This window comes from Sinocyclocheilus rhinocerous, unplaced genomic scaffold (assembly GCF_001515625.1).
Source record: "Sinocyclocheilus rhinocerous isolate Xijiao unplaced genomic scaffold, SAMN03320098_v1.1 scaffold1127, whole genome shotgun sequence".
Classification (NCBI taxonomy): domain Eukaryota; kingdom Metazoa; phylum Chordata; class Actinopteri; order Cypriniformes; family Cyprinidae; genus Sinocyclocheilus; species Sinocyclocheilus rhinocerous.
Genome location: NW_015632463.1, coordinates 432948 through 444096, shown reverse-complemented (window position 1 = coordinate 444096; position 11149 = coordinate 432948). Strand labels below are relative to the sequence as shown.

General features: G+C 37.9%; 1 pseudogene; it reads right to left on the bottom strand.

Moving 5' to 3' along the window:
- LOC107742359 (fibroblast growth factor 13-like) overlaps positions 1-11149 on the bottom strand; it is a 43606-nt pseudogene that overhangs the window by 5688 nt on the left and 26769 nt on the right.

Here is an 11149-nt window from a genome sequence, read left to right as displayed (position 1 = left end):
GCTTTTCAGACCGATGAGTTTTGTAAAAATCGACGCGTTTCAGAAAGGCGGGGCATAGAGGAGAAACAATAATGTACAGTATGTGGAAAATAATGTGGTTTTTTTTTACCTTAAACTGTATAAACGCATTTCATTACACCAAATACACAAAATAATGTTCTTTTTAGCAACATCATATGACCCCTTTAAAAAATATAATTAAAAATGTATGGATACCTAAATTATAAGTTAGTACTGTAACTATAAATACTATGTATGAAAATATAGTTTTTTTTTGTTTTTTTTATCAATCTACATTAAATGCAGCCTTAGTCTATACTATAGTGTGACTAACTTATCATATAGAGTGATGTGCAAAATATTCTTGATGTTATTTCTTTTTCTTATTTAGAAAAAAAATTCTTATAGATCAAACAATTTGCTGTTCAAAAGTACTGTACTATATGTTATTTGAAATGTAAACAATATATATTTATCTACAACTGGCTGCAGCACTACACAGAGACTTGGAGATGTACTGTATAATGTTGATTTTTTTTTTTTTATCTTTAAATCATGATTTTTTTCCCCTCAATTTTATCCAAGTGTGAACTACACATACTAGCAAATGTGCAGACTCAACAAAACATACATCCACACACTCAGCAGCCACCACAGGATCTGAGCTATGACGTCCCCATCCAAGATGTTCTGCAAGCTTCTTCTGACAGCCTTTGGTTCAGAGAGCATGAAATTGACAGACGGAAGGAGTGGGATCCAACTGCTGTGTGTGTTGCTTCTGTCTCTCGTCGAAGTGGAGTTAATGGCCTTGTAACTGCCACATGGCAAATGCAAAAACACTTAATGTGGGGGCAGTTTACAGCGCCCGCTCAAGTGCTACAAAGAGCAGTCTGCAATGTTCCACAAGGCCTGTCACCCATCACAATAACTTAAACAGATGAAAAATTTAATAGTCACGTTAAACTGTCAACGACAATAAAAGCATCTGATACAACACTTTTTAGACTCTCTTAAATGTCTGTAAGAGAGCATATAACAAAATCTTGTTATAGAGGCTTCAGTCTTGCAACACAGCTGTTTTGAAATTTTCTTGAAATTTTGAGATCACCGTGACCTTCAATGTCCATTTCATTCTCAGCAGGAAGTTCTGGAAATGTAACACAATGCTGAAGACACGGTTGAATAATTGATATCAATTATGCTATTTCAAAGACACATGCATTATTCAGTGAAACTGTATTAGTCCCAAATCCATGACTACAGCTATAGGCGTTGTTCTGAGACAGGATGTAGACCGAGAAATATGCCCTTCATCTCAAGATCATGGGAAACACACAAAACAAAACATCTCTGCCACAAAGGAACACTGGGATACCAAAAGTATGACTCGAGCTATAAATGAGTGCCGTACTTCCTGCGAATGGAGAAGGCCTATGGCACTGGCAGAGAACAGAAAAAATAAAATGAAGGAACAGGACAGCCAGCAGCTAATTAAGGAATTAAATGCATCCTGGGAAAAAAATGTTATATTTGCAAAATATTTGCTTGTAGAGTCTTATTTACTTTTGAATGGCCGTCAATAGAGTGCTGCAGTGATTATGCATTTTTGTAGGCCAACTCAGAAGTGAGCATCCCCCTAGTTCCCTTAACAAAACAAAAGTTTTTGTTGAGAAAAATATTGGAGAAGTATTGAATTATTGTCCTATATTAGGTTTTGTTGCAGGAACCATGGTGATGCTAACTGTAACCCACAAAAGTTTATGATTCTTACACATTTTGTTCATCATGTTAATCTTCATAAATGAACACAACATTTATTAATTTTGAAGCTTAAATACATTCACCAGAAGTAAAAGCCTAGGCTATAAGTAAACTACTACACCATGGCTTTAACGTCACCATCACTAAACCTCTGACAACTCTTTCTGCCCTAATTTAAAAAGTATTTATTTTCCTTGAAAGTTTGAGTTCGAATGGTTGATTATAAACACAGTGAGGCTGTGAAAGCACTAGTGAGTAAATAATTTTTCCTGTTAGACAGGATGATGTTTAATGTCACCAACAACCTCCGTAGTCCCATCTAGTCATCTTTTTCAAGACAAGTAATAGCTTTAAAAAAAAAAGACCAGAAGTACTACAGTGATAGTTTGTTTTTGGGTTCTGGCCTAAAAAAAAAAAAAACGAGACAATAGACCAAGAAGTGCTAAAATACTTGTTTCCATGTTTTGGCTTACAAAAATACATCCCTGCAACACTCTATAGAGAAGGATGTAGTAACGGTATCCACCAGTAGGGGCTAACTGGACAATGCTAACCAGGTTAAACCCTCACTCTTTGGTTTCCACAGCAGATCTGATGCTGTCTGACCGAAAGTGGCCCCAATAGTGCCATAATCTGTCTGTATATGTCATTTGGGGCCAGTCTCGCCCATGATCATAAACATAAAGCTTCTTAATGGGGCTTACGTTTCATGAGCAAAAGCTTGTGTTTGTGTGTGTGTGTGTGTATGTTTGCTGCCCAATATGTTTATGCCTCAGTTAATTCTTTCACTTGAGTTCATATATGTACATATGTGTAATGTGTCTTGCTACTTATGTGTGTGGGAAGACGCATTTGCTGTTGTAAGTTTGTGTGTTCAGCAGATGTTCAGTGGCATACAACATTACATAAGTCTATAAAGCATGCAGGGCTGCATTAGGAAACATCAATGGATGGATGAAACGAATGCAGGCGAGGTCATAATCCATTTTACGCTCTGCCTATGGTGATGTTTATTGATGGTTGTGCAGCTGGCAAGGGTGGGCGGGGCTATTCCAGATCGCTGATGGCATTTATCTTTGTTTTGAGTGATGAATGGAGGGTCCCTGTCAATAAGATTCATGTTATGGAATGTTAGATGGCATCTCCTGTTTTAATGAACGACCTGGAACAGGGCTGACAACCAGGAAGTATTACTAATAAGCATGTGGCAAAGTAATGGGATCTCATTTTTATTTGCATGTAAAGCGTGAGTCTAGCACATGTACATTTACAATATCAAGGTGCTGACAGCATCTAAAATGGCAACTGTCAACTTTAGAGATGTACAAATGTTTACAAATCTTTTGAGGGTCAAAGATTAATCGAATTGGTTGTTTAAATTGTACTTATAATAAATGAGATTCATTAAATGTATTTAACACCATCATATTGATTTGTTAACCCATTTACCTAATTTGACTTCTTATTGTCATTCTGTAGTGTGTGTAAAGATTGATCAGAACTGTTGTGACACCAATGACACACATGAATCTGTAACGAGTGAAACACGTAGAATAGCATACTATTCTTACATTTTCTGTATGCTTAGATTGCCAGAATGAACTACATTTTCCAAAACGTGCAGTATAAAACCAGAGAACACAGCATGAGATACTGTATCCCACTGTGCAGTGCACTCAACTTGACCCTTCCATTTCCAGTGTGATGAATATATGGTTGGTTATTGAGTCATTATTTGATCAGACTGCCAAGGAGTACAATAAAAACTTTTTTTTTTTACACAAAAATGTCCACTTTAATACAGGACATGCAATAGTGTACTACAGTTCGAAATAATTATCATTATTAGAATAATGCCAATTTCACTTTAAGGTTGCATTAACTTGACATTGCATTAAAAAGAATGACAGTAAAGACACTAATGTTTCAAAATGTTTGATAATAATTGATAATAATAAGAAATGTTTCTTGAGCACCAAATCAGCATATCAGAATGATTTCTGAAGGATCATGTGACACTGCAGACTGGAATAATGATGCTGAAAATTCAGCTTTGCCATCACAGGAATAAATTACATATTAAGGTATATTAAAATAGAAAACACTTATTTAAAATTGTACTAGTATTTCAAAATATTACTGTTTAACTGTATTTGATCAAATAAATGCAAGCCATAAGAGGCTTCTTTTTAAAAACATTAAAAAAAAAAATCTTATCAACCCCAAACTTTTGAATGGCAGTGTGTATATAAATGGCAATGTATGCAATGTATATACAGTATATACAGTATATACTGTATATATATATATATATATATATATATATGTGTGTGTGTGTGTGTTGCGTGCGTGCGTGCGTGCGTGTGAGTGAGTGTGAGTGTGTCAAATTAGGTAAATAAAGTATTGTTATAAGAAATCTTCTACCATTATGTGTGTGAGCTCCTCTCCTTGTTGAAGTTCACTAAATTTAATATACATGATATTTTACATATTAGTATCTATCAACATGCTTAAAAATCCCTAGGAATACTAATAAGATCAGCTTGGGCAAAGACAGAGAGGCCATGGAATAATAAGACTCAGTTGAAGGGTACTAGGGTTCATATGGGGGCTTATGGGAAATGGAGGCAGATTAAAATGCCGCAGAGGGTTTATGGGGATGAACAACTACAATCTGCAGTTCATTACCTGCAAGGGGAAAAGAGAAGATTACTGAATCACTTACACTTCTGTTTCTCTCACACTCTCTCTCCCCGTCAGCTTGTGAGGGAATGCTGGGAATGAGGTGTGTTTGGAAGCAATTGCATGTTCAAGTTTGGATTCATATCAGTAAGTCTATGGCTTTTCATTTACCTTTAGAAATTACAGGTGTCTCTTTGAGTCTGCAGTGTGATGGGTGTGATTGCATCTCAGTGACGGGAGCATTTTGAATCTCAATACCATCTGTGGAGAAGGGAGTCTATGGAAACCATTTATCAAACCTGAGATAAAGGCACCACAACACACATTATACACGTCTTGTCTGAGGTCACACAATCACACACACCCACACATGCACCTATTGTGCTCAGACAATGCCATTATACCACAAGTTATTTGGTGGAAACTTTGTTTGGAGCGAGTTTAAATCGAAGCCTGTATCGCCTGAATAAAGGCTGATCATGGCAACAGGCCCACAATTATTTCTGTCAAGAACCTTACAACTGTGTCAGCGCCTCCCACTTCCCATATCTTTCTCTCACTCAGCCCAGGGGGGGTTTTCCAGAGCATACTGTCTATAAAATGGGTCAGGACGAGACCGGGCTCTATTTTTATCTGGAAACCATTTTCTTAACTCCACAACAGGTATCTCATAGATCTCGATACCCACACAACACCCTCTACCGTAGACCAATAGCGTGGAGGTTCCCTCAGCAGTCTGTTCCCCATCGCTCTCCAGGGCTACTGTGCCAATGCGCACACACATACACACAGCTAGTGCCTGGATAATTAAACATGCAGAACAATGAAGGCTCCAGGAAAGCTTTCAGCTCAGTGCTGATCTCTGTATGGTTGGAACTCAATGGAATATTTCAGCCAGAACTGTTCACTCATCCTCATGTTGTTCTAAACAAAGGATGTTTCTGAGCTGCTCTTTTTAATGCAATGAAAATGTGCAGTGTTTTATACTGTAAAAAAAAAAAAGACTATATATACAGTGTACACACACACATACACACACATATATATATATATATATATATATATATATGTGTGTGTATTGGGGACCTTGACAGTTACCATCCATATAAGTCCAGAAAAGAGAAGTTCAAACATTAAATATCTCCAGATATTTATGACAGAATTCCATGATTCCCTGTTTTTGACCAATGAATTTCCACAACTTTTAAAAAAATAAAGGTTCTTTATTGGCATCCATCCATGGTTACATGAAACTGTTGATTGCACAGGCTCATAGTGGAAAAATATTCTTTAGATCATTAAAATGTTTATCACAAGAAAGAAAAAAAAATGTTTTTTCACTTAAAGGTTCTTTGGGGAACCCAAAATGGTTATTTTATGGAACCTTTATTTTTAAGAGTGTGGGATTTCCAAAAATCATTGTGATAAATCATTCAGGCCATTTTGTGAACCATTTAACCAATTAACAGAAAATAATCAAAGAACGATTTGGTTGCCAAACAAGTTTTGCTGAACACAAGAGAATATTTAGCTGCTGAAATATTTTGGAGCACATTTTCCATGACTTTTAAGATTTCATCAAATGACTTTTCCAGACATTTTCAATTGTTCTTTTCCTTTTCCAGACATTAGTGTATGTAAATAACCATCATAGACAACATTCATCAGATCTTGATGATCAGGGTTTCCAAATGTTGTTTTGGCTGTTAAGAGTATTAATAAATAACAAATAAGGATAGCATTACCATAAAACATCTGTTGCTTGCAGAGGACATCCAGCATTAAATATAAAAAAGGAGAGTACTTTAAAGGGGTCATATGATGTTGCTAAAAAGAACATTATTTTGTGTATTTGGTGTAATGCAATGTGTTTATGCGGTTTAAGGTTAAAAAAACACATTATTTTCCACATAATGTACATTATTGTTTCTCCTCTATGCCCCGCCTTTCTGAAACGCGTCGATTTTTACAAAGCTCATCGTTCTGAAAAGCAAGGTGTGTTCTGATTGGCCAGCTATCCAGTGCGTTGTGATTGGCCGAATTCCTCAAGTGCGTGACGGAAATATTATGCCACTTAACATACTGTGATGCAGAGTCCCAGCGCGACAAGACAAAACCAACAAAACACATTACAAATGAGGCATTTGTAGCATCCAGTGGACACATAATTACTGATTATAATGACTTATACTGTCTTTTTAGGCGTTGCCTTGCGTATCGTGCTGCATAAACATAAAGCCATGTCTGCATTTGTGATCAGAGAAACGACAAACAACAAGCGCTACTCTACACTGCTCAAAACTCGCATTTGAATCATCAGTGGCAAATTCTTTAAATATGTAAATGTACTTACAGACTGTCAGTCAGAAGCACCAGACTGTCCTTGTAAAGTTGGAACTGCCCCACTTTATAGAAACAGCCTTTGTGCACAGCCTTCCCAGGATCAAGAAACAGTCCTCCATAAAATGCTCTGCAAACATCTGAATATTTGGGTTGAACTGTTCTGGAACAATGTTGTAAATACAACTTAACCACTGATTTCTAGTCGTGTCCTCTTTTGGAAGACCAAACAAAGTAGTTTCGCTTTCACAACAAAGCACACAGCGACTCCACAACATGGCAGTGGCCTTGTAACACTCCAAAGAGAAAGGAAAAATTGAAATCGCATCATATGACCCCTTTAAGATAGCAGTAAAAAGTCTAACTCTAACGTTTAGATGTGCCATATTCAAAAGGCATATTGTCATAATTGCAAATTTTGTGGATTTTAACCTTTTAAATCATGCATCTGAATTGCCCGTTCTATATCCGACGGTGCATTTTAAACCTTAATGGTCATTACAGGCTTTGCACCAAATGCTTCATGAGGACATGAGGAATGTCTGCCCAAGGGGATGTACGAAATCCATTATGTGGCAGAAAAGCACAATCCCTGAGGCAGTTCGCCTAATTTACGTGGGCTTATTACAGTGAGATACCGACAGAGCTTGACAATATAGTTGAATTTTATGAATGACCTTCTCTTTAACTGCAGTGAGGAAAGAGGGGAGGGAACCGGGAGCATGCAGAGAAAAAAAATGCCCCCGGGAGTGAGGTGTTTCCCCATTGGCTGTGTCCTCCGAGTCTCACATATTTATCTGTTCAGTTACACATACTTTCTCTAAGCCGATGGGTATCAAACACACACTTGCACTCGCTTATAAACCCTATGCTTAAACAATCTTATGCACAGACTGGTTATATAACAAAACCCTAAAATAATTTCCATGATTTCCTGTATCCAGATGCCAGTTAAGCAGCATTGTAAACATAGATATCATTCCCAAATTATTCTGCTTACGTAACCCCATCTGACATTGTTTAAAATAAACCATCCCTTTGCACACAATTTACCCAGAATTCAATGTAGTGTTCTTTGATACGACTGCAAGCAAAAATAATGTTTGCTTGAGTGCTAAAGACTGAAATAGGGCACAGAAAGGACAAATTCAGATGGTTACGGTAGCAAGGAAAGGACAGAGCGGTTAAGGACAAGTCCGAATGAAAGGAAATGGTGAAAATGACAGGTACAGGAAAGGACGGACAGACCAGACCCAAGACATAAAAAGACAAGGGGAGGAGGGACAGTTTTAGGATAACAGACACAGGACAGGATGTCCCAAAGCTTGCAACGTGTCTGTAAGCGATGCAGGCTCTGAAATAAAGACAGTTGCCGTTTAACCAAATCCACTTTTGAGAAGAAAATCCTCTCATTTCTCAGTTCACAGAGAGGCAGGAGACAAAAGCTCTCTCATCCCCCATTCTAATCGGCAGCTCTGGGATGCACGCTCACACATACACATATACACAGCCTAACAAACACACACTCAATATCTCTCTCTGCGTGCTGTCTCATCACGCTCTCTGTTCTCTTTATCCTGCTCTAGCCGTGACACTGTCTAAATATCTGCTCCACCTTGCCTGCTAATGCTGCTGCTTTCCTCTCTACTCCACATCAAGCACAATTTGGGTAATTGGTCACACTGCATGGGCTAATCCTTTGTTATTCTTTTTATTTTTATGGGAAAGTTTGACCATGACCTTTGGGAACGGTAAATATCCCATATGGTTATAGGGCCTCTAGTAAGTTTAACACAGGATTTGAAATGAACCACAAGAGATTTCTAAAATCCTTTAAGAATCTATAACTTTAACTTTTTTGCTTTTCTAATAAGGTTAATCTTTTTGGAATGTTTTGTTGCTAAATACACTACCATTCAAATGTTTGGTGTCATATATATATATATGACACCAATATATATCTATATATATCCCACAGATCATGTTTTCATGCCATTTTAAGTCTTATTTTGATGTAAAAAAGTGATTATATCTGTCACGGCTGGTGGTAGTGTGACGCACGGAGCGAGGAACGAGGAGACCAGGAGCACAAAACAAAGGGATTTATTCTTGTCACAGGGAATCACACGTAGCACGAGGAGAAGACATCAACATACAATTCCAGACAAGGGAGAACAGAACGGGCTAGAACTAGGGGGGCGCTCTGGAAGGCGCTTACGAGGAGCGGGCACTGGGGCTGGAACCGACACTGGGGCCTCATGAACGTATGGCGGGCTTGTCATATTAATGTTCAATGGGCTTGCCATATTATTGTCCGGGGGGCTTGCCACATTAACGTCTGCCGGGCTTGCCTGAGGAACGGCGCGGGAAGGAAAAACCAGGAAACAAAAAAAACTTTTAAAAAAACGGGAAAAAGGAAAAACGAGGAGAAGGGGCGCTGCTTACTTTTTGTTTTTGGGTCTGGAATTCTGTCCCGGCTGGTGGTAGTGTGAAGAGCATGGAGTGAGGAACGAGGAGACCAGGAATACAAAACAAAGGGATTTATTCTTGTCACAGGGAATCACATGTAGCACAAGGAGAAGACATCAACATACAATTCCAGTCAAGGGAGAACAGAACGGGCTAGAACTAAATAGGGTAGATAACGAGGGGCAGACAGGTGATGTGGATAACTAATAACAAGGAACAGGTGATACTAATAATGTGAAAAGGAACTGGAAGGGCCAAATAAGGAAAACAGGAACTCAACAGGAACATACACGTGACAATATCTAAGTGTTAGCTGTTTGTTTACTTTTTTGTCTTCCTATTAATGTCATTATATTGTTCATTAAGACTGATTCGCGAACACGCACAAACACAACTCCTCTGACATGACTTTCCCCCATTCATTCTCAATTACCCCCACTAAACTCACCGCACGCTTTGGGGTCTGTTAAAACTCAATGTGCTCAGGGGACTCCTGCTGTAAATTTACCTGCTGGTGTCGCTGATGGACAATGTTTCTTTAGGAAAAACAAGTGATTTTATACTCTTTTTAATGTTATATATTATAAATAAATAAATATTTCTAGAAATTAATAATTTTATTCAGTTAGGATGCACCAAATCACATATTAGAATGATTTCTGTAGGGTCATATCACATGTGAGACTAAATACTGAAATAATGGTTGCTGAAAATTCAGCTTTGCCATCACGAATAAATTACATTTTAAGATATATTATAATAGAAAACGGTCATTTTAAATTGTATTATTTCACAATATTACAGTTTTTACTGTATTTTAATCAAATAAATGCAGCCTTGGTGAGCTTCTTTCAAAAACATTAAAATCTCTTTAAACTTTTTAACAGTAGTGTATATATAACTGCATACTGAACCATTTTATTTGATGTTGTGACATTAGAGCTCTTAAATCTGGAAAAAGACAACAAGATCACAAAATGTAATACCAGTGGAGAGAACCTGAAGAATTTGATGGCTGGGGTGTCCAATTCTGCCGCCTTCCTGCAAAGTTTAGCTCAAACATGTGTTAATTAAACAAATTAAGGTAAGCTCTGCAGGAAGGTGACCCTCTGGAAACAGAATTGGACACTTACAATATAGCCAGAGAAGTTCAGCACCATGGAGAGCGACCTGCCAATTCAGAACCACGGAGAGCGTCCAAGAACTTCACCGCTAGGTCCAAAATGGGTAATTTTGTGCCATAAACAAAGCCTGCAGTTTTCAGAACCAATGATAGTTTGCATCATCCTAATTATGCCATCCTCTTTCACACCAGTCTGGTTGACCAAACTCTTTATTATAAGGAGAGTAATTAAACGCTCTGCATAATTATTTACCCCTCAAAAAGCTGCACATCGTCAATTATCTGTGATTCATTATTGTAGAGACACACGAAGGGCACCGTTATAATGATCCTAATTATGATAATCATCAATCCTTAAAAGAGAATTCAGTCACTTACGGAGGTGTAGAGGTATCCCTCGCTGTTCATGCCCAGGTAGAAGCCAGTCTTCGCTCCCTGAATTGCCACTATCCGTAGACCCACAGGAATCAAGTTGAACTGTGCTGTGGGATGAAATCAGAGAAATTCATGCTCAGAGTAATAGATTAAACACTCAACAAAGAAGCAAAAACAGTGTCAGGTGTCAGAGAGAATGGAAAATGCAGGTAGAAAGTGGGCGGTTCTTGGGTAGAATAAGCTGCAAGACAACCAAACTTTTTGCCTGGAGTCAAAAGTCTGGCTTTGAGAGACTAGGGACAATGTGACATAGGATGAAACAGGATAACAGAGATGAAGACGAGAGCGACACATAAGAGCAGATGTAAAACTGACAGGGATGGAAAAGATAATGGCATG